The sequence below is a fragment of the Ceratotherium simum genome, chromosome 1 (assembly GCF_057802395.1).
Source record: "Ceratotherium simum simum isolate JZ-2026a chromosome 1, ASM5780239v1, whole genome shotgun sequence".
NCBI classification, from domain to species: Eukaryota; Metazoa; Chordata; class Mammalia; order Perissodactyla; family Rhinocerotidae; genus Ceratotherium; species Ceratotherium simum.
In genome coordinates, this window is record NC_141900.1 from 41089677 (window position 1) to 41109350 (window position 19674).

Genomic DNA, 19674 nt, shown 5'->3' on the forward strand with positions numbered 1-19674 from the left:
ACTCTCCACCCGCTCCTTGTGCACACCCTGCCCCGCTCAAGTCAGCTCAGTTGCCAGGCTGCAGAAAATCCAGTCACCAATCTATGCAGGCCCACACGTTGCCTGAGGGCTTGTTGTTAGGTGGGGCCAGTCTCTAGGGTGGGCTGCCTGCCATGGCTGAGCTGGATTAAATCGGTGCTCTAGCGGGTGGAGCAGACCCTGGGCTAGCAGGTCTCAGGGAAAACTCCAATGGCGTCTGTGTCAGCACGCTCACACCAGGCCACAACAATGGCCGCCGCCAATGTCCCAGTCCCTGGAGAGGTCTCACCCCTCACCGAGATGCACTCAGGGCCTATTAGGTGAGTCTCTTGTCACCAAAGCAGTGTGCACCTTTCTTTCTGGTGATTTTAGGATGCTTTCTGAAACGGGTGAGTTTGTGCGTGGGCCCTTTAAGAGCCAGTTTTAGTTTCTTTGTGAACCGGGTTTTCTGGGGGTGCTCCCCAATGCTTTAGTAGCAGGCAAGGTCAGATATTATGCCACTGGTGTCGATTGTGCTGGGTCCACAAAATGCCCACAGCGGGGGCGCTCCCCGGCTCAGGGCCCCGCGCCTCCAGGGAGGCTGCGTACCTGTGAGCTGCTCCCGGCGGCCGTGACGCTGGCGGCTTGTGAAGGCGGCTTTTTTCCTCTCCGGAAGGGAGTCTCTGCCTCTTCCACCCCAGTTAGGATTGTCCGTTGTTGCAGGAGTTCCTCTCATCCAGTTTTCAGTTCTGTCTCAGGGGTAATTTTTCCACGAGTAGTTGTAAATTGGCTGTGTCCACGGGAGGAGGTGAGTTCAGAGTCTGCCTACGCCACCATCTTGACTCCGCCTCCCTATTGATGTTTTAATAGTTTTTAACATTGTGAAATTTTGGGTTGTACATTTTTGTTTGTCCATCACCATATATATGTCTCCCTTCACCCCTTGTGCCCACCCCCCACCCCCATTGCCCCTGGTAACCACAATACAGTTTTCTCTGTCCGTATGTTGGTTTATATTCCACATATGAGTGAGATCATACAGTGTTTGTCTTTCTCTTTCTGGCTTACTTCACTTAACATAATACCCTCCAGGCCCATCTATGTTGTTGCGAATGGGATGATTTTGTCTTTTTTATGGCTGTGTAGTATTCCATTGTATATATATATATGACACATTTTCTTGATCCAATCATCAGTTGAGGGACACTTACATTGCTTCCACTTCTTGGCTATAGTGAATAATGCTGCAATGAACATAAGGGTGCATAAGCCTCTTTGGATTGTTGATTTCAGGTTCGTTGGATAGATTCCCAGTAATGGGATAGCTGGATCATAGGGCATCTTTATTTTTAATTCTTTGAGGACTCTCTATACCGTTTTCCATAGAGGCTGCACCAGTTTGCATTCCCACCAGCTGTGTATGAGGGTTCCTGTTTCTCCACATCCTCTCCAACATTTGTTGTTTTTTATCTTGGTGATTATAGCCATTCTAACGGGCATGAAGTGATATCTTAATGTTGTTTTGATTTGCATTTCCCTGATGATTGGTGATGTTGAACATCTTTTCATCTGCCTATTGGCCATCTGTATATCTTCTTTGGAGAAGTGACTGTTCATTTCCTGTGCCCATTTTTTGATCTGGTTGTTTGTTTTTTGTTGTTCAGTTGTGTGAGTTCTTTATATATTATGGAGATCAACCCCTTGTCAGATGTATGTTTTGCAAATATTCTCTCCCATTCTTGTCTGTTCATCTTGATTCTGGTTTTGTTTGTCTTGTAGAAGCTCTTTAATCTGATAAAGTCCCACTTGTTTATTTTTTCTTTAGTTTCCCTAGTCTGGGTAGGCATGTCATCCAAAAAGATTCCTTTATGACCAATGTCAAATGGTGTGTTGCCTATATTTTCTTCTATGAGTTTTATAGTTTCGGGTCTCACCTTCAGGTCTTTGATCCATTTTGAGTTAATTAGACAAAACTGTTTTTAAAGCCTTAACTGGAAGGGTTTATTTTTGTGTCTAACAACTAGTCAAATCCCTTAAGGCAGTTGAGCTGGTTTCTGCTTTTATTTTTCCTCTTCTTCTTATGCAGATTTCTCTGGACAGTCAGCACCACACCCCCACATCAGTTACTCCCTACAGCTTTGGCAAATCAATAATATTAAATACTGAAAAGTAACTTGTAAAACTAAGATATAATTCAAATTAATGTAGTCAAAAATGTATCCACTCCATGTATTAAATCTTCTTTGTACAAATCAGTTGGGGAATTGGGTAATTAAACAGCAATTTTGATTAGTAGATTGCCAACAAGAAATAAAGCCAAACTTCCCTTCTTGTTCAGTGGTAAAATTCTTGACTGAAATGTCAAGAAGATGTTTCATCTAAATCATTGAAAGAGGAAGCTCTGTTTCTATGCAGAGTTTATTAACCCCCCCAAGAAACTGAAAAAATATGATGGTTAGCTGGAGTGTTGCTATCATCCCAAAAAATACCATTTAAAATATTCAAATGTTAATAGTTATTATTTATTAAGAGCTTACTAGGCTCTGTGGAATAGCTAAGCATCCTGCACGCACCTTATGAAGTGGTTGTCATTATTCTTTTTTTTTTTTTTTTACAATGGAAAGTATTTAGCTGAAGATTACGTAGCTACTCAATGGTCAAAATGATAAAAAACAACCAGGTTTAAGAGATGTTTCCTCTTTCTCTCAGGAAATCCTTCGTATATGTCTGTAATGGCAGAGGAGCTGTTTCTGAATTGCAGGGTTCGCACCAGGTAGAAAGAAGGTGATGTGTGGGGACATGCCTTTTCCTGGTAGGAGATGAGGTTATGCTCCCCTCCTGCCGGATTGCTTACCTGGTCAATATTTTGGCCTCCATTGTACATGCCTTTCCTGGTCTCTGGAACTCATGGTATGAGACCCCAGCTCATTAAACCTGTCCAAGCCAGACCTCGATGCACAGTCAGCCCTGGGGACCTGTTGTGGTCTGATACTAAGTTCTGTTTTCACCCAAGCGGAGAGAACATCTCAGCAACCCTTATTTTCCAAGAACACTAGGTTAAGACATATTGTGCAAGGAATTCTTTGGGGTCTGTTCCAAGGTCAGTAACTATTACTCAGTCATTATATTGTTTGTCATCCTCTTTCTTTCCTTTATTTCTCTCTCTTTTTTTTTTTGCTTTGTTTTTTGCTATGATCAAATCTTAAGATATGGCAGGCAGTTTCCATTACGTACAAGAGCTGAAATTTCTTAAGAAGCAAGATGGCGTTTGGGTAATGAGTAGGAAGTCATGATAGTTAAAACATTAGCTTATGTGCTAAAAAGCATGCTAAACCAGCAAGCAAAAGACCTGATTGCAATTTCCCTGACACTGAACAATTGATTTTGGGCCTGCATTTTGTTATCTGTAAAATGACTGCATTGGGCAGATAATTTCTAAAGTCTCTATTAAAATTTAATGTGGTCCTGGCAAGTTAATGCATAATTGGAAACAAAATGGAATGATATTGATTAAGGAAGTGCTCAGGATACAATATTTGAAGGCTACCTATGTGTCAGCACACCAAATGTGACCTTAGAGTCATGAACAATAACAGAGCATTGAGGAAGTCAAAGACAGGAGGCTCTGGGCATAAAAGCAAGCACCTGTGGTTCTTAAATTTGGATATAGTGAGTCAGAACCACAAGGTAATCCTTTCATGACAGACAGGTATGGCCAGACCTTTCCTAGAAAGAGGGGCTGATGCACTAATTCTCAAGGTATGATTTAATACTGGTGTCTTAAATGTGGTTTTTTACATTGTTGGAGTAATAGACTTCTTTAAGAATCTGATAAAATCTAGGCCTTCTACTCAGAAGAATGCAAATATGATGAACTCATATCATTTTACATGGAATTTTAGAAGGTCAAAGACACCATGCATTCAGCCTCAGATTAGCAGCCCTAGGTCATAAATGATCTCTAGTTCATCCAGAGGGTTGGTTGACTATTTTCTTGTAGTTTTAATGTTTATGACCTGACTCATTCATTCTTTATGTCTTTCAACAAATGTTCATTGATCACCTAGTGGGTAATGGAAATCCAAAACTGAAACACATAATGCCTACCTTTTGGGACTTTAAGGAAGTAAGGGTGGGAGAGTACAAATTAGGAGCAGTGTATGCCTAGGGCAAGGTTTCTCAACCTTGGCACTATTGACATTTTGAACTGGATAATTCTTTATTTTGGGAATTATCCTGTGCGTTGTAGGATATTTAACAGCATCCCTGGCCTCTACCCGCTAAATGCTAGTAGCATCCCCACTCCCAGTTGAAACACAACAAATGTCTTCATACCTTGCCAAGTGTTTCCCTGGGAGAGGGTGGATAATCACCCATAGTTGAAAACCACTGGCAAGGGGAAAGAACCTCAAAATCTCTCAGCAAAGGCTAAGGAAGGATACACCCAGGAGTAAACATTAGAGTGAAGCCTAAAAATGTTAAATGGGACTACCTTTCTCCCACTTCTAGTGTCCAGGTGAGAGGATGTTTTCCGAGCACATTCTTGGCCTCTCCTTGTCTCTTTATTCACTCTGTCCCAGAGAAAATGAAATGACTGGCCTAATTGGAAAGTTTGCAAAAGATCCCTGGGCTTACCAGACTCAGTATCTCTCTTTCTCCTTTTGGGATCTGCTGCCTGCAGGGCACACATGTGACAATGCTTCTCCAGGATCCCTGTTGGTCACCAGGGAAGAGTCTGTCTTGGTCACTGGGGAAGGCTTAGCCCCACTCAACACTGCTGCAGTGGACTGGTGAGCTGCCCAGCTCTGGGGTTCCTTTTTAGTGTCCCTACTGGGTCCACAAACCCAAAGCTGTGACCTCCAATCTGGGCTCCAACAGTAATCAAAGTGGCATTTTGATCTCTCAAACCCCCCATCCTTTATTTTATTTTTCAGTTTATTCAGAACTGAGGTGGGGAGGTAGGATAGTCTATATTTAGTCCATTCAAAGACCCCCTTCCCAAGAGATGATTAGGAGTTAGTCAGGCAGATAAGTTGAGAAAGGACAGTCTGGGCAAAGGAAACAGAAACAAGGAACTATGAGGTTGTGGTGTACTCAGGAAATTCTAGTCAGTTCAGTAAGCAGAATCTAAAATATAAGGCCTGGGATGATTAGGTAATGAGTTAGGCTGGACAAGGAGGCAAAGGCCAGATCAAGAAAGGCCTCTGTGCCACTCTGAAGAATCTAGATTTCTGTCTGAGGTAATTGTGGGCAGTGTGGAGGAGAACTTGAAGGGGTTGTGATGAGACAAGGAGACTATTGGAGTGTCTCCCATAGAAGTCAGGTCAGGAGAGGCTGGGGGGCCTGATCAAGAACAGTGGTGGTGTGGATGGAGCTGTTTTATGATATTTATGCATTTATTTTTGGCATGAATTTTAAATTTTGTTCCTAATAGATGTAAAGTAAACCCGATTCATTGTGTTAATTATGAGGCCAGTTTGTGGTCGCAAATAAGAAGGGGTGTGTGTGCTTCTCCATTTGTCTCACTGAGGTGGTTTTTGAGTTATCAAAACTTGTGCCTAAGAGGGAATTCCTCACTAAAAAGGATACCAATCTTGAGCACGATTGACAGAAGAGCCACAGAATTGCTGACTAAAGAGTTGTCGAATACAACCATGGAGGAATAGTTAGGGGAACTGGAATGATTCAATTTGGAGAAGAGAATGATTCACAAAGGTGCTAATTCTACCCATTTTCACCAAAACAGTATAAAGAAATAGGTCTAAACAAAGGCCTAAAGGTCTTAGATAGTGTCTTAGTCCATTCATGCTGCTATAACAAAATACCAAGACTGGGTGGCTTATAAACAACAGAAATTTATTTCTCACAGTTCTGGAGGCTGGAAGTCTGATATCAGGGTGCCAGCATGGTCGAGTGAGTGCCCTCTTCCAGGTCACAGACTTCTTGTGTCCTTACATGACAGGTGGGGGCGAGGAAGCTCTGTGGGATCCTCTTTATAAGGACATGAATCCCACTCATGAGGGCTCCACCCACATGACCTAAGCACCTCCCAAAGGCCCCATGTCCTAATACCATCACACTGGGCGTTAGGATTCCAACCAATGAATGTTGCGAGGACACATTCAGACCATGGCAGATGGGCCAGATAAAAAGGAAGTTTTGATGATGAAAATTAAATATTGGAGTTACTGAGATGATTATAGAATCTCCTTCTATAGAGACCTTTAAAAGTAGGACCTTTGAGTATAGCATATGGTTGAAGTGAGACCTTTTAAAAGATACCCTGTGTAAACTAAGGTGCCATGCACATAAGCTTCATAGTGCATTGATTTTGATTTTGTTAAAAAACAAAAAGGTGATTTTGAACTTGCAGTATAGAAACAACAAAAAAGCAAAATACATTCCACTCTGGAATTTTGCTAGTGTTATCTTAGATTCATTTACTCAACAAATATATTTTGAGTGCCAACTCAAAATACTACTAAAAACAGGTGCTGGGGATACAAGACTGCACAAAACAGATAAAAATTCATGCTACATGGAGCTTACAATCTTGTTCTTCAGTAAATGAGATAAATTAGTAAAATATACAGAATTTTAGATAGATATCAGTGCTAAGGAGAAAAATTAAAAGAGAAATGGGGATAGGATGTATATGTCTGGGAAGGGGGGTGGTTGAGGGTGTGTGTAAGTTTAGACAGAGCAGATAAAGAAGGCCTCATTGAAAAGGTGAAATTTGAGTAAAGCCTGAAAGTTAAGGGAGAAAACCATGTGGATCTTTGGAGGAAGAGCAGTCCAGGCAGAGGGGTTAGCAAGTGCAAAAGCCCTGAGGCAGGTACTCAGGAGTGACTGAGGAGGTCAGTGTGGTAGAGGGGAGTGAATGAGTAGAAGAGAATAGGAGAGAAAGTCAGAGAGAAAATGAGGGCAGATCATGTAGGGCCTTGAATGTCATTGAAAGGGCTTTGGTTTCAGATTTTATTCAGAGGTGGGGAGGCAGTGGATTTTAAGTAGAGGAAGTACTCTGAATACCCCTCAAACTAGACTTTAGATGCCAGGAGCAGAAGCAGGAAAATCAGTTAGAAGGGTATTGTAATAACCAAGGGAGAAAAATGTGGCTTGGACTAGAGTGTCATGGGAAATAGGATAAATGGTTAGATTCTGGGTATTTTTTGAAGGTAGAGTCAATAAGATTTCCTGATGGACTGGATATGGGATGTGAAGGAGGAATCGAGAATGACTAAGGATTTTTACCTGAGCTACTGAAAGAATGGGATTGACATTTACTAAAATGGGGGACTTTGTGAGAGAAAGAGGCTTGGGGTGTGCATGTCAGGAGCTCCATTTTGGATGGGTGAAGTTTTGAGATGCAGCTTGGCATAGATGCTTCTACTACACTGCAAAGAATTAAGAGAACAACAGATTATCTAACTCTACTCCTTTTCCCTACCGCCCACTTTCTACAACCTCCCATTGACCTATTGCTATAAAACAACAAAAAATCTCTTTTATTCCAAGTTTTAAAATTCACACAACAATTCTGCTGTGCTTTAATTTTGCTCTTTAGTTTTATTTTGTCTAATAAAATGAAATATGCATTAAAATGTCTGGCACACGGTAGGCGTTGAATAAATATTTGTCGAATGAATGAATGGCAGTGGGGAAGCCACAGGGCAATTACCCTTTCCTGAAAAGACCACACAGGAGTGGAAGGAGAGCATGGCAATGTTGTTAGAATCTAAATAAGAACCAATATATCTCTCGGGCATTTTCAGAAAACCAATGAGAGATGAGAAATCCAGAAATCCTTTACTTCTATAGACCCCAGAGACTTGGACAAAAGCCTTCAAACAATGTATTACATTAAAGAAAGAACTCTTGAAGAGAAAAATACTGTTGTTTTTTTTTTCCTTTCTTAATCTCAGCCTTACAACTCAAACCAAGCATGAAGAATTGGCAGTACTTTTTTTTTCTGGAAAAAAAAAGCCTTTCTACAATGAGAGATTGAAAACTCCACAGTGTTCCCAGCCAGAGAGTGGTTTTGCAGCATGATAGGCAGAGATTAATTTGGGGGCTATGCAGTTGTAAATTGACTCATGGATAAAGTAAAATGTGGTCTTTGGGAAGAGAGCTAAGGATCCATGTGCAAGACAAACCCATTGGATGAGATTTGTAATCTGTGCATAAGGACCCTTCAGAGCTCCCTTTTGGAAAAGAGGAGGAATTTCACACAGGAACCCCCAGAACTGAGGTAGGATGGGCCATGGTTGGATACAAATATTTAAGAAGGGAAGGAGTTTTTACATTCAGACGTAGAGAAAGGCCGCTTCTTGAGTGTGAGAGAACTGTTAAAATTTGGTGGGCATGACAGCAATAGTAACTGAAGCAAAGATGCCAGTTTCTTCAAACATACTGCGATATTGTCAGTTGAGTCCTCCAAGAGGCAGATACTGACATGGAGTGGAGTTAAAGTGGTTTATGGGGGACGAGGGAGTGAAGGAGGAACGTCTGTGAAAGATAAAGGAGGGAGGAAGCCAACTTGGGCAGGGAAAGCCTTCAGATTGAGATGCACTTCTGACACTTGTGCAAGGAAAGAGGCCAGGAGAAACCAAACTCAGCAGGAAGAGCTTCAGACCATGATAGAAATCCAACAAGGTCTTGCCAACCCAGCAGGGAGCTTCCTAACCAGATAACTGGTTGGAGGAGGCTCTGCTGGACAGAGTGGCCAGGCCCTAGTTCCTCTGCTATGCTCTGTCATTGGCTGAGGACTTCCCAGGAAGACATGGTCTCAGCTCAAAAGCTGAGGAGGATACTGAAGGCTCAGCAGCTAGAAGCTGTTGACTAACCATGTTCCCTGCGGATAAATGGGAAGCTGTTTCTTGAAGGGAGATATAAGCAGGGAGTCTTCATGGCCACCACACAAAATGTCATGGTCTTAGTGAGGCCACCTCAATCTACAAGTGTTGCGGCCTAATACACTTTGGTAGTAAATGTGCTGGAAACCTAGCAGACTTTGTAGAAAATACAATGCATAATGTTTGTTGGAACACATCTTATAAATAAAGCCAGATCTCTTCATCCAAGTTTTTGAAATGGTGCTGCCATAGCTATTTAAAGCTTTTTTTCCTCATATCAGTAGTTCTTCACAGCTTTGTCAGTTAAAAACAGACATAGCAACAATTGGAAAATGAAATTTTAAAAATGCCATTTACAATAGCATCATAAAATAGTAAATATCTAGTAATATATCTAGCAAAGATATGTAAAATTCTACTCTAAAAATAACAAAACTTTGCTGAGAGAAATTAAAGAACTAAATAAATGGAGAGAGAAACCATGCTGTGGATTAGAAGACTCAATATTTTTGAGATATTCATTCTTCCCAAATTGATCTATAAATACAATGCAATCCCTGCAGACTCTTTTTAAAATCAACTTTATTAAGGCAAAATTAACATGCAATAAGATGCATGCATTTTAAGTGTACATTTCAATAAATTTTCAAGAAAGTATACTCTAATGTATCCAACACCACAATCAAGATATAAAACATTTCCATTGTTCCAAAACATTCCCTTTATGCCACTTTGCAACCAATTGCCGCTCTCGGCCTCCAGTTCCGGGAAACCACTGATCTACTCTCTGTTTTGTCTTTCCTAGACATTCATATGGAATCAAATAGATGTGCTCTTTTATGTCTTGCTTTTTTCACTGAAAAATGCTTTTTAAATTCATCCATATTTGTTGCATATTTCAGTTGCTTGCTACTTCATATCGCTGATTACTATTTGTACATTGTATGAATATACCGCAATTTGTTTATCTAGTCACCTGTTAATGGATATTTGGGATTTTCCAGTTAGGGGCTACTTTATTTTTTTTATTTATTTTTCCCCCAAAGCCCCAGGAGATAGTTGTATGTCATTGCTTCCTTCTAGCTGCTGTATGTGGGACACGGCCTCAGCATGGCCGGAGAAGTGGTGCGTCAGTGCGCACCCGGGGTTCCGAACCCGGGCCGCCAGCAGCAGAGCGCACGCAGCACTTAACCGCTAAGCCACGGGGCCAGCCCGGGGCTACTTTAAATAAGGCTACTTTGAACATTCATTTTCAAGTTTGTGTGTAGATCATGGTTTCTCAACTTCAGCACTATTGACCTTTGGGGTGGAAAATCTTTGTTGTTGGGAGTTGTCTTGTGTATTGTAAGGTTTTTAGCAGGATTCCTGGCTTCTACCTACTAGATGCTGGTAGTGGTCCTCAGTTGTAGCAATAAAAAACATCGCCAGGCATTGCCAAGTATTCCTTGACTAGGGGGCATGGGAGTGGCGAGACTCATCCTCAGCTGAGAACCACTGCTGTAAACATTCGTATTCGTTGTTCTTGGGTAAATACCTGAGTGGAATTGCTAGGTCATAGTGTAAATGTGTGTTTAACTTATTATAAGGAACTGAAAAAACCAGTTTTCCAAAGAGATTGTTCCATTTTACACTTCTACCAGCAATGCGTGAGAGTCCTAGTTGCTCCACACATTTGCCTACATTTGGTACTGTCAATTGTTTTTATTTTAACAATTCTAGTGAGGATAAAAGAATGTCTTGTGAGGGCCGGCCCCGTGGCTTAGCGGTTAAGTGCACGCCCTCTGCTACTGGCGGCCCGGGGTTCGGATCCCGGACGTGCACCAACGCATTGCTTCTCCCGCCATGCTGAGGCTGCATCCCACATACAGCAACTAGCAGGATGTGCAACTATGACATACAACTATCTACTGGGGCTTTGGGGAGAAAAAGGGAAAAAAAGGAGGAGGATGGGCAATAGATGTTAGCTCAGAGCCAGTCTTCCTCAGCAAAAAGAGGAGGATTAGCATGGATATTAGCTCAGGGCTGATCTTCCTCACAAAAAAAGAAAAAAAAGAAGAATGTCTTGTGAGATTTCCATGATTACTGATGCTATTGTGCATCTTTTCTTGTTTTTACTGTTATATATTTGACTTTTTGTTAAGTGACCGTTCAAGTCTTTTCCTCATTTTTTAATTGTTATTGTTCTTTTACTTGTTACTTTTGCAGGAGCTCTTTATATATTCTGCATATGATTTCTTCATCAGACATTTATATATTGCAGACATTTTTCTCAGTGTGGCCTATTTATTGACTTTCTTAGTGGTGTTTTGAGGAGATAAAATGTTTAATTTGTCAATATTTTCTTTTATGGTTAGTACTTTTTGTGTTCTAAAAAAATCTTTGTTTTTATCCTCCCAAGTTTGTGAAGATATTCTCCAGTATTTTCTTAGAGAAGCTTTGGGTTTTACATTTTGAAGCATGAGCTATTGTGAGTGTATTTTTGTGAGTGGAGTAAAATAGAAGTTGAGGTTTGTTTTCTTCGTTATGAGTGTCTAGTTTGCTATTTCTTAAAAAGACTTTCCTCATTGGTGGCTGGACTAAAACTTCAATTGACTGCTATGTATGAGTCTACTTCTGGGCTTTCTCTTCGGTTCTATTTATTTAATTGTCTGCTCCAGTATTTCTCAACCTTTTTTATTATCACCCCCCTAAAGAGCCTTTCTAGACATTTTTCTTCCTAATTGCCCCTTTCCCCCATGAACTTTTAATATCAGAGGTATATTGTGTATCTATTTATGTACTGTATGTATATATGTGCTTTATACATGAAAAGAATAAGAATTTTTTTCCCCTAAGAACCAATTTCCACCTCCTTGGGGGTGATATTACTCCCATCGAAAATGCGTAGTCTATTCTTACAGTAATACCACATGGTAGCTTTATAGTCCATCTTGAAATGAGGTAGTGTAAACCTTCCAACTTTGTTCTTTTTCAAAAGTATATTGGCGGGCCGGCCCTGTGGCTTGGCGGTTAAGTGCGTGCGCTCTGCTACTGGCAGCCTGGGTTCGGATCCCGGGCGCACACCAACACACCGCTTCTCTGGCCATGCTGAGGCCACGTCCCACATACAGCAACTAGAAGGATGTGCAACTATGACATACAACTATCTACTGGGGCTTTGGGGGAAAAAAAAAAAGAGGAGGATTGGCAATAGATGTTAGCCCAGAGCCAGTCTTCCTCAGCAAAAAGAAGGGGATTAGCATGGAAGTTAGCTCAGGGCTGATCTTCCTCACACACACAAAAAAAGATGAGAATCTCTGCTATTGTGTTGAGAAACTCAGTTTAAAAAGTGTATTGGCTATTCTATATCTTTTGCTTTTACAAAAAATTCTGGAATCAGCTTGTCAATTCCTTTCTAAAAATGCATGGTGAAATTCCACTACTGGCCATGATGACATAACAGGGACTAAATCTACCTTTTCATCTAAAGCACATGGAAAATTCTACAAAATACATAAACATTTTTTTCATACACTGGAAGATAGACAGTGCAGGACTGTGGTCCCCAAGAGAAGGGAAATAAATAAACTGAGCCATATGATTACCTCAGCTTACTGCTTTGAGGCGCATTCTGAATTGTGGAATGGGAAAAAGGTTGTCAAAGAGAGCACAGCAACTTTGCTGAGTTGAAGAGACAGAGATGAGAGTTCAGGGAATCTGAGGTGGCTGGAAGTTACAGGGAAGAATTCCAGAGAGGAGGCAGCTAAACAGAAAAAGAGCTTCAGAAATCTACTTAGAGTTCCCCTCGGGTTTTTGCTATACAATAAGATCTGCACACATAGGGTAAAACTCTCTGAGTTCAGGAAAAGAGCAACAGAGCTATGAGCTAAACTGCTCAGAATTCACACACGGCTTGGAATTGTTTGAATTCCCACCAGCCAAAGTGGAGATTCCTCACAGGTTAATTGGAACATTCAATAGAAATCCCAGAAGGGTCACATGTTTTATGGTGGAGCTCAACTATCCCTGCAGTAACAGCTACTCCAGACCCACCCTAAATATTCTTAAAAACAAGTCTCACAAGGATCAAACTAAAATGCAAGTAACTTAGTCTATCAGAACTAATCCAGCACTCTTTAAAGAAAGGCAACAAAATCCAACACTAAACAACATAACATCCACAATAACCTGGCAAACAAACAAAAATTCTCAGATGTGCCAAAATCAGTAGATAGTGTCCTTTACACTCTTTACTGTATGTATGCTGTATCTCAATAGAAAAGTGAAAAGAGGAGCCAGCCCCGTGGTGTAGTGGTTAAGGTTTGTGCGCTCCGCTTCAGCGGCCCAGGGTTCATATGTTCAGATCCCAGGCATGGACCTATGCACTGCTTATCAAGCCGTGCTGTGGCAGGCGTCCCACATATAAAGTAGAGGAAGATGGGCATGGATGTTAGCCCAGGGCCAATCTTCCTCAGCAAAAAGAGGAAGATTGGCAATGGATGTTAGCTCGGGGCTAATCTTCCTCAAAAAACAAAACAAAAAAAACAAACAAAAAAAACACAGATTGCTGGACCCAACCCCTAGAATTCCTGATTGCTAGGTCAGTTGTGGAGCCTGAGAATGTGAATTTCTAGCAAGTTCCCAGGTGCTGCTGCTGCTGTTGCTGCTGCTCCAGGGACCACTCTTAAGAACTGCTAAGATCGTGGTTAGTTTTAGATTCTAGTGTTAGTTAGACTTACTCAGCCATATAGTACCAACTTTGAGATCTTGGTTGCATTTCTTGACCTCTCAAAGCTTTGGTTTCCTTTTTTATAAAATAGGGATAATAATGGTACCTACCTCATATGACTGATGTGAGGATTAGATGAGATAATATACAAGTATTGGCACATAGTAAGTGTGCAATAAAAGTTAGCTACTTTATTATTATTAATACTCTTTCATATATTAGCTGTTTTTATTATTATCACTGCTAAGAACAAGCTAATGTTCTCTGTATTTATTCTGTGGCCCTAAATTAGCTGGCATTGTTGTAGTTAAATGTGAAAAGCCTTTCTAATCCAAGTTTTCTTTTCTTTTGTTTATACAACTGTCTTCCAAAATATTCCTTTGGGGCTAAAATTTTCCATGCTTAGTTTAAGCCAAAAGATGAGGTTTTTTTCAAGGCAAATGAATAAAATCAGTTAAGCCTTGTTGAGTTATGGGAAAAAGAAAAAAAGACTACTTTTCATTGCTTTAGAAAAAACCTCACAGAAGTATCTAAAAAATAATGTAAACACAAAGTAAGTTCAGTTTGGGCATAATAATGATTCTCATGGAGAGAATTTAAATTAGCAACATTGGAAAAATCAAGTTTTTTTGAGAGTAGGATTTTGTTGACTCTAAATTAATTAAATTTAAGCTTCTTAAGGGAAAAATTAATGTTAAGACAGGATACTGTAGATGACAAATAGAAAATCTTCTCATACAGCGACATTGTACTATGGAACAATCAAGATACTGTTAGGAAAGCAACTGTCCAAGAAGAAGTCCTTCCATGTACAATAGTGTCCAGTAACCAGCTCCACAGCACTTCATTCACTTAACCCTGAAAGGAGATTTTGATATAGTTTTAAAATATGAATTAACACACCCTTTGAAGAATAGACCTAAAGTAAAACCTTGGTCAAATTTTAACTCTGACACCACAGCTGGGTCTACATGTGGTGTGCTAGGTTTACCGTTATTCAAAATATCCCCTCTCTATGGAGGTTGATCTCAAACCTGGTCAGGTGACTTACTTTGGCAATGAAACATGAATGAAAATGCTATTTGCCATCTCTGAGCAAAAGCTTTAAGAGCCGTCATGTGGCTTTGCCCTCTTTCTTTTCCCTCTGCCACAGATTATGTAATGTCCCAAGTGGGGAGCTGCTCCTTCAGTTAGACTCCCAGAATGAAGACAATAGGGTGCAAAGTTGCAGGTGGCCAGTGACAGAGGAATAGTGTGAGCAAGAAATAAACCGTTTTTTTTCTTTGTTAGGTCATTGAGATTTTAGAGTTGCTTGTCATTGCAGCATAACTTAAGCTAAGCCAATACACACACACCCGTACATTATACACACACACACGCATTGTACACTCACCCCCACACTCATGTATATAGTGACGCTCTCTGAAAAATGGACCTTGTGTTGGCCACCCCTAGGGATACACATCTCAAATACAAAAAAGGCTTCTTCTCTCCTCAACAGTAACCTCAACTTGGAGGATGAGAGGCAGGGAAAGGTTAGAGAGGGGATGCTGTTGGTAGGTGGCAAAGATCAGAACTCTGAGTCTACTTCCAGATTAACTTTTTGCCATTTTTGAGAACCTATGGTCAATTCAAATTTCACTTAGTAACCCTTGTGAGAAATTGAATGACTACCTATCTTTCTACCACCAATAGGCCTAGCCCAACACTGAAAATAGTATATAATTAATTAATTATGCCTGGACAAATGAATGACTGATAATGGTACTGAGCATAGAAAACAGAGGCATTTTTTCTCCCTGAGTTGTGATGAATTTATTAAATTAACACCACGCATTTTTTCCTAGAGAAAATATTCTTACAGTCTCTTTGGTTGGGGTGGGGGGAAACAGGATGGGAAAGGGAGCTGTGGGGAAGGATAAGGAGACCTGGATGGTATCAGTCAAGCAATTTGGATTAATTAAATGTCTTTTTTGAAAAAAAATAGTAGACAAAAAATACAGAACAGCTGACACCACCTTATAAACAGTTTCACAAAGTATAAAGATTGTCTGGGAATGTTTCCAATAATAATGGGTGTTGCCATGCTTTAAAGAGGCTAAAGATGATCTATAGCTCACAAAAAGAACAGGTCTGAAGGTATTAGGTCATGTGCAATTTTCTTGGGTCACAATTTCAAAGAATTCTATATGTCTGTGGAATCCATTAAGTGAATTATATGAACTCTCTTAAAGTCAAACTGTTTAAGAATATTTTATAGATGGTCAGAATTTGAGTATTTTTATTAAATATCATTTTTGGCTTTCATTTTTTAAAAATCATATTTTAAATAATCATGATTTGGGCTCATCAAGCAGCCTAAACTATTTTTGAAAAGTTTTGGGTTCAATAAAACCCAAGCTGCTTTTTGCCAAGCACCTTTTCCTTTCATTTTCAAAACCATATGTATTTTAAGGAAAATTTAACCCATGTGTTTTTGATTCATTTAAATTTAAATAATCAAAATGGTGTTTTTTACAAGCTAGTTTATGTCAAAGAAGCTTTTTGAGCCTTTTAAAGAAACTTTTATTCTAAAAACAAGAAGCAGTGATTTGCCAAGTGTAAATGCATTTCAACACCAAGAGGCTTGTGTTCATTTGTAACTGCAAACCTCTGATTCCTAGTCCCTTCTATATCTGGCAGAGATAGATCATTCCTGTTCTGTAATGTACTGGGGCCTAGACTCCCTAAAGTTAGCTGGCTTTGTGATGAAATAAATGTATTAAGACTGTAGGGCCGGCTCCGTGGCTTAGCGGTTAAGTGCGCGCGCTCTGATGCTGGCGGCACGGGTTCGGATCCCGGGCGCGCCCCGAGGCACCACTTCTCCGTCCAACGTGAGGCCGAGTCCCACGTACAGCAACTAGAAGGATGTGAACCTATGGCATACAACTATCTACTGGGGCTTTGGGGGGAAAAAAAATGAATAAATAAAATCTTTAAAAAAAAAAAAAAAAAAAAAAAAGACTGTAAAAATAAGAAAAATGGTGATAATTGTTAAAATGTTTCAAGAAATCATTGGTGCTACAATAGGCCGTGTAGCCAAATGGAGAATGTCTTCTTTCATCTGTCACACATTTATTGGGTTTCTATTATGAATATGGCAGGGAGTGGTAGGAAAGATGCTAAGATGAACATCTTCGGGGTTCCTTACCTCCAAATTAAGATGGGCAACCTCAGAAGTTTGCTTTCTTCATTCATTGAAATAGCGAGAGTCCTAAAAAGTCCAATTGGGTGGTATTTTGGTGGAAGGAAGACTGAGATTTGGGTTTTTGAATTTTTAGAGACAAAGGTAATATTCTTGGGGAATTAGATTAAGAATGAGAGGGAATAGAGTTTGTCAGGCAGATGGTACTGCTTTTTCTCTCTCCCACCTCTGTCTCTCCCTAGGGTGAGCAAGTTGCTCAGATGACTGAGCAAATCACAATGTCCTGTAAGCTGTTATGTACTAAAGCTTAACAGCCACTTATTTTAAATCTTCAGATATCCCCTCTAAACTTGGAATTGACTTAAATGGCAGATGAATAGGCTCCTCACTTCTCACTACTCTGGTTCTCAGTAGCTTCCTTTTCAGGCCTATAAATATAAATAACATCAAACATATGAATCTTTTGGGGAGTAACTAGGATAGCACTTTGCTCTTTGCCTCACTCTCTGGAAATTTGCTTTGGACAGAGAATTATTTTGCTGCCCTCCTCCTCTTACAGAGATAAGTAGGAGTGAGGGTTAGGGGAGGGAGATAGGAGAAGGTTTGCTCCAAAATTTGACCCAATTCAATAAAAAGGCAAAACTCCTAAAAAAGACAAAACTCCAATTTCATGGCTTCTACCATGTCTTTATGGACCTCAGTGTGTACCTAGAGTAAGATGATTCTTAGGTAGATGCTGCTTAGCAAGGCATTGTAATGGGCCTCATTTCTTAGACATGTGGAACTGTACACATTGTCAAAGAAAAAAGGACAATTTATTGGCTTATATAAACAGGCTGTGCCTTGCACAGCCTGCCACATGTGATTGTGCAGGCTTTGCAGTACACACCCTGTGCAGTTGTAAGGTGGCTCTGTGTATAAATGAAATGTCCAGGGACAGATTTCAGACATGTCTGGTTCCAGGTGGTCATATGATGGCATAAGTGATCTCTCTCTCTCTCTCTCTCACACACACACACACACACACACACACACACCTCCCAATGCTTTTCTTCCTCTACTTTTAGAGTCTTGTATACTTGTATCTAAAAAGGGCTAAGGGATAGTTTATCAGGAAATGAGCTTAAGAACCTCTGCCACTTTGTTAGATGAGCAGCTTTGAGTACATCATCCCAAAATAAAAGAACATATAACTCATAGCAGAGCATGGTAAACATTATGAAAAACTGAACTTTTGGCCTAGGATGATTGTTTTCAACCCATGACACCATGATGGTCAATAGTTCCATTAAAAATCTCAGCCTAATTATCACTGGCTTAGGTCATGTGCCTATCCCTGAACCAAACATGGTGGCTGAGGAGCTAGAATGTTTTGATGGGCCAGGCCTGAGTCTTGGTCAATTCCTGAAATTGAGGGATGGATTCAGCCCCACCTGAACCACATGGAGTAAGAGTGGAAAGAGATAGTCCTCACAGATAATCAATAATAGAAAGCAAAATGGCAAATTCTAAATCTGCCACCTGATATTTTTCATTTGTTACTGAGCCAACTTGTCACCAAACCCTATTTACATATATCCCTATTAAATTTTACCTGCCTGGTTTTCAACTAGCATTCTAGGATGTTGAGATAAATTTGAGTCTTTATTCTGTCATCTCTCAATAAGTCACATTAAGCTATTGGAGAAGTTGATCTTCTATATCCAGGTTACTGAATAAATCTTGAGTAAAACCAGACCAAAAATTGTTGTGACACTTGACTAGCTTCATGCTGACATAATTTCATTCAACAGTTATTTATCAAACACTTAATAAGTGCCAAATATAAAATTACATTCATTAATACTCTTGGTTATTATTGTTCAATCAGCCTCAAATCCAGTTACATTTATTATTATCCAGCCTATATTTTTTTATCTTCTACCCGAGGATATCTCTTGATTCAATTTACATAAACATTTTGAATGTGAAATTATGTGCCAGAAATTGTGCTAGCATTGGGGCTACAAAGCGACCTAGAGTCTATTAGGGAAGAGAGATGTGCAAAAAAACCCAAAACGTGATTAAAATAAAGTGTGATCAGAGGAGCAATGATCATCAGATTCTATGGTATATTTGCTGTTAAAATAAATGAGTTTATAGACTAACAATATATTTAACCCTACCAAAAAAAAAGATAAATAATGATTGAGGCATCAATTTTCTTAGTTAATCCAGGTTGATTCCTAGATCCCTACGTCATTTCCCAAATACTCATACATCCTCTGTTTAGCAAACAACTCTAAAATTTTGCCAGAAATCAACTTCACATTGTATGTAATTTCCAAAAATAATCTTTTCCACCCTTTTTAAAAAAAATCAAGACCCTTTAGGGCCCTCACTTATTTTCTGTGATGTCCCCAAAACAATTAATGTTGACTTGGAGACCACACCTGCCAGTTCTTTCAGTACCCTAGGATATAAAGTATCTGGGAGCAGACATAGTCACTCATTAAAATGCAGAGATGCTATATTCTTTTATCTTACTGCTTCTCTTACCTCTCTAGACCAGTGGTCCTCAAACTTTAGCATTATCAGAATCATCTGTAGAGCTTTATAAACACAGATTGCTGGGCCCTATTCCCAGAGTTTCTAATTCAGAGGATCTGAGATGGATCCTGAGAATTTTCATTTCTAACAAGTTCCCAGGTGATGCTGATACTGCTGGTCCAGGGACCACATTTTGAGAACCACTGCTCTGGAGTGTTTATCTACTACTTTGCTTGGAAATCATTTTTCTTGCCAAAAAAAAAATAAATAAATAAAGGAAAAATTAAGAGTGAAATAATTCTGCTTTCTCCCCATAACCTAACAACATCACACCATCTTTTCTAAGTAGTGGGTCTCTCTCTCTCAATTCGTTCATTCATTTAACAAATGTTTATTGAGTACCT

The 19674-nt window shown here is 39.9% G+C and overlaps 1 long non-coding RNA gene across 1 annotated transcript in view; it reads left to right on the forward strand.

The window, feature by feature from the left end:
• Positions 1–220: 220 nt before the first annotated feature.
• The window catches only part of LOC147918185 (uncharacterized), an 84919-nt gene continuing 65465 nt past the window's right edge, over positions 221–19674 (forward strand). The window contains exon 1 of the long non-coding RNA XR_015553129.1: positions 221–338. This is a non-coding gene — a long non-coding RNA (uncharacterized LOC147918185). The remainder of the gene's footprint in view (positions 339–19674) is intronic.